Genomic DNA, 5055 nt, shown 5'->3' with positions numbered 1-5055 from the left:
CCTGCCTGAGACAACTAAAAAGCCAGATGGACAAAATGTAAAAAACAATACTTTTCAGACATTGGACATCAAGCAGTGCAGGACAGTGATCCTCCAGAGAGGTGAGCCCTATGATTACCCTAGCATGCTGCCTAGAAAGAGTTTCCAGGTCATGACACAGGGAGAGAGAACTCAAGCAGAGCCTGGTAGTCTCTTTAAATTAAGGAGACAGAGTCCAGGGAGCCACAGTGGCTAGAGTTCACAGGGTGAAGTCTTGGAGGTGAGAGACCTGCACAGAGAGACTGCTCTAGAGAATTTCAGAGAGTCTCCCTCAAGTTTTCAGCTGAATACTAATCAGTGCATACAGGGAAGAAAACCATACAAGTCTGGGGAAGAACTACCTGAAAGGAGCAAAGGAAACAATTCTCAAAGCTCATACAAGGACAAGAATAGTTCAAGTTCATACCAGACAAAATGGAAAATCTTATAATTCATGGTTCTCAGTAGTGAAGGAAAATTAGCCCTAGACCAAAGGCAACTCTAGTCCTACATAACAAAGCTGAAGAGCAAGCCTCAAAAAGATTTAACTTTTTATAAATAATTTAACTGCATTTCTAGAACAAATCTCAAAAATATTTATAGGAATACAAAAATATCTAGCCCCAGCAAGGTAAAGTTCACAATGCCTGGCATTTAATCAGAAAATTACAAAAATGCAAGGAACCAGGAAAATACAATCTATAATGAAGACAACAATCAATTACTAGAATTAGACTCAGAAATACCACAATTCATAGAAGTAGTAGACAGGGATATTAAAACAGATACTATTCCATATGTTCAAGAAGACAGAGGAAATATTGAGCATGTTAAGTCAACATATGAAAGATTAAAAGACCCACATTAAAGTCCTAGATGCAAACTACAATGTCTGAGGTGAAAAATATATTGCATGAAGTTAGCAGCAGATGAAATACTCAAAAAGAAAAGATTAGTGAATCTGAAGGCATAACAATAGAAACAATCCAAAATGAAACACACAGATTAAAAAAAAACAGTGTCAGGGAAGCTGTAATATAACTTTAAGCAACCTAACATACATGTAACTGGAGTCTCTGAAAAAAGGGTGTGGGAGACAGAAAAAAAATACTTGAAGAAAAAAATGACTGAAAACTTCAAATTAGATAAAAACTATAACCCATAGATGAAAGAAACTCAGTGAAACCCAAGTACAAGAAAGATGGATAAAATAATACCAAATAACATGATAAATTGCTTTAAACCAGTGATGTGAAATGACTGACCAATCAATCTGTCCCATAACTTTCCATTTGGACTGGAACTGACTGAACTACAGACACAGTATTGCTGGAACTTTGCCAGAATATGAAGTTTAGTGTCTGCTCCATTCTAGACTCCTTAAATGAATCAGATCAGCCCTAAAATGTGAGATCCAGCCTCAGGCAATACCAGCTGTCACCAGCTTTCATTCAGATGGCCTGTCATTTACTGTCCAGAATTGTCCCATTTATTTTCTTTGCCTGCCTGTCTTGACAATCCCCTTGAATTTTAATTTATGCACACATTCTTTGTAATTGCACAATCCATTTGGACAGGATTTTCTGCCTTTGGCTTTCAGCACTCTCTTCAGACCTGACTTAGTAAATGCCCTCTACCCCAGTCCTCAGGAGCTATACTAGATAGGCCACCCACCATTCCTACCAGTTTTCCTGTGAAAAATTTCCAGGAAATTTTAAGGGAATAGGTAGGTCTTAAAAGTTCTCATCGCAAGGAAAAAAAAGTGTAACTATGTGAGATGATGGATGTTAACTAAACTTATTCTGGTAATCATTTTGTAATATATACATATACCAAATCAGGTGTTTGTACACCTAAAACAAATACAATGTTATATGTCAATTATATCTCAATAAAACTATTTACAGAATTAATTTAAACTTTCTAACCATGTGACCAAACTCTAAGCAGGCAATGTTGGGATCCACCCGGGTGCTGTGAAAGTTTCATCAAGTTGAAAGTTAAGAATTTCAGTAGCATTTGCCATATAAATTTGGAACCTGAATTGAAATATATCCTCACATCAAATATGCCTTATGAGAAATAACTGTATTCTTGCTGCCTCAGTCACAAGTGAGCAATAAATGCTAATGCTATTGGCACAAATACTAACTCTACAGCAGGGCACTTTTGCATAAATAAAGTTGAAGAAAGTATTTTTGGACATCTTTTATACTACTGAAAAAATTAATTTTTGGAAGTGCTGACTTCTACAGTTGTCATTAAAAAATTAGCCTTCTACACACATGAATTTCTAATCATATTGCTCTTCGTTAAAAACACGTGGACACCCTTCTGCTGTATAAACAATGCTTACATGTCTATGTAGTCATATGTGGCTTATGTGCTCAAGCCTAAAATAAACCAGAATGGGTGGTGCAGCTCTAGCGGTCCCAGAGGAGGATAAAACCGAAGAAGTTCTGGAACACAACTTTATTTATATTTTGGTGAACATCTGGACCATCTGGACCTACAATGGGATGACAGGGGAGTAGTGAGAAGATAAAGATGAAAATACCTGGTCTTAGTCTCAAGGAGTTAATCTAGAGGCAAGATAAGAGTCATGCAATGTAGAATGAGATAAATTGTAAATTGAGTATAAGCATTGTGCTGAGGGCTTGAAGAAATGGGACTTATTACATTTATGGCAGGAATTAGGTTCCAGTAAGTAAGACAGGGAGTGAAAAGGAATGTGGGACATCAGAGAAAACAGCCCGGGGCTTCAAACAGTTGCTAGATGTTGAGTTTTGGAATGCTTGTGGCACTGCAGCTAAATCTATGTGGTTAATGGCTTAGCAAACAGATGTCTCAGTGTCTCCTGTGGCCTATGGTGACCATAGGACCTTGAGCACAGACAAGAATGCTTCCTATTAATCTACATGACCAGGTCAGCCCCACTCTATGATTGACATACTCAGGCCACCTCTCACGTAGCCCAGATTGCCACGTAAACCCACTACATATCTGCAAATGTAGGCCACTTCGTTATTTTAGCTTTTGTAACTCTTTGGAATTATACATTTTATTATGGTCTTTATTATTACTTAGCAAGAATAATCAATTGACTTTGAAGGATAATGGAAAGGGGGAAGAAATGATGTAATATATGAAGCAAGTATGGTAAATGCTTAAGTAGATTTTAAAGAAAGAGAGGAGATCAATGTATAAATTGGGTGAAATTCTCTAGTTTGATCAAGATGAAGATTTCTGACATATTATGAAACTTTCAAAATCTGATAGTTAAAAGCTTTTGATATGGGGCTTCCCTGGTGGCACACTGGTTGAGAGTCTGCCTGCTAATGCAGGAGACACAGGTTTGAGCCCTGGTCTGGGAGGATCCCACATGCCGCGGAGCAACTGGGCCCATGAGCCACAACTGCTGAGCCTGCGCACCTGGAGCCTGTGCTCCGCAACGGGAGAGGCCGCGATGGTGAGAGGCCTGGTCACTTGCGATGAAGGGTGCCCTCGCTTGCTGCAACTAGAGAAAGCCCTCGCACAGAAATGAAGACCCAACACAGCAAAAATAAATAAATTAATTAATAAATTCCTACCCCCAACAACAACAAAAAAAGCTTTTGATAAAATTCAACACCCATTTATGATAAAAACTCTCCAGAAATTAGGCATAGAGGCAACCTACCTCAACATAATAAAGGTCATATGTGACAAACCTACAGCAAACATCATTCTCAATGGTGAAAAAATGAAAGTATTTCCTCTAAGATCAGGAAAAAGACAAGGATGTCCACTCTCCCCACTATTATTCAACATAGTTTTGGAAGTCCTAGCCACAGCAATCAGGGAAGAAAAAGAAATAAAAGGAATACAAATTGGAAAAGAAGAAGTAAAACTGTCACTGTTGGGACTTCCCTGGTGGCACAGTGGTTAAGAATCTGCCTGCCAATGCAGGAGACATGGGTTCGATCCCTGGTCTGGGAAGACACCACATGCCGCAGAGCAACTAAACCCTGGTCTGGGAGGATCCCACATGCCGCGGAGCAACTGGGCCCATGAGCCACAACTGCTGAGCCTGCGCACCTGGAGCCTGTGCTCCGCAACAGGAGAGGCCGCGATGGTGAGAGGCCTGTGCACTGCGATGAAGGGTGCCCTCGCTTGCTGCAACTAGAGAAAGCCCTCGCACAGAAATGAAGACCCAACACAGCAAAAATAAATAAATAAACCCGTGCTCCACAACTACTGAGCCTGAGCTCTAGAGCCCGCAAGCCACAACTACTGAGCCTGCGTGTCACAACTACTGAAGCCCGCGTGCCTAGAACCCATGCTCCTCAACAGGAGAAGCCACGACAATGAGAAGCCTGTGCACCACAACGAAGAGTAGCCCCCACTCGCTGCAACTAGAGCAAGCCCACGCGCAGCAATGAAGACCCAACACAGCCAAAAAAAAAACAAAAAACAAAACTTACTTTTCTAATCTTTAAAAAAAAAATCCAAATCGTCACTGTTTGCAGATGACATGATACTATGCATAGAAAATCCTAAAAATGCCACCAGAAAACTACTAGAGCTAATCAATGAATTTGGTAAAATTGCAGGATACAAAATTAATGTGCAGAAATCTTTTGCATTCCTATACACTAACAGTGAAAGATCAGAAAGAGAAATTAAGGAAACAATCCCATTTACCATCGCAACAAAAAAATAAAATACCTAGGAATAAACCTACCTAAGGAGGCAAAAGACCTGTACTCAGAAAACTATAAAAAACTGATGAAAGAATCAAGGATGACACAAACAGATGGAGAGATATACCATGTTCTTGGATTGGAAGAATCAGTATTGTGAAAATGACTATACTACCCAAAGCAATCTACAGACTCAATGCAATCCCTATCAAATTACCAATGGCATTTTTCACAAAATTAGAACACAAAATTTTACAATTTATATGGAAACACAAAAGACCCCAAATAGCTAAAGCAATCTTGAGAAAGAAAAACAGAGCTGGAGGAGTCAGGCTCCCTGACTTCAGACTACACC

This window comes from Physeter macrocephalus, chromosome 2, assembly GCF_002837175.3.
Source record: "Physeter macrocephalus isolate SW-GA chromosome 2, ASM283717v5, whole genome shotgun sequence".
In the NCBI taxonomy this organism is placed as follows: Eukaryota; Metazoa; Chordata; class Mammalia; order Artiodactyla; family Physeteridae; genus Physeter; species Physeter macrocephalus.
The sequence above is the reverse complement of the archived record's forward strand: the minus strand, read 5'-3'. Positions refer to the sequence as shown.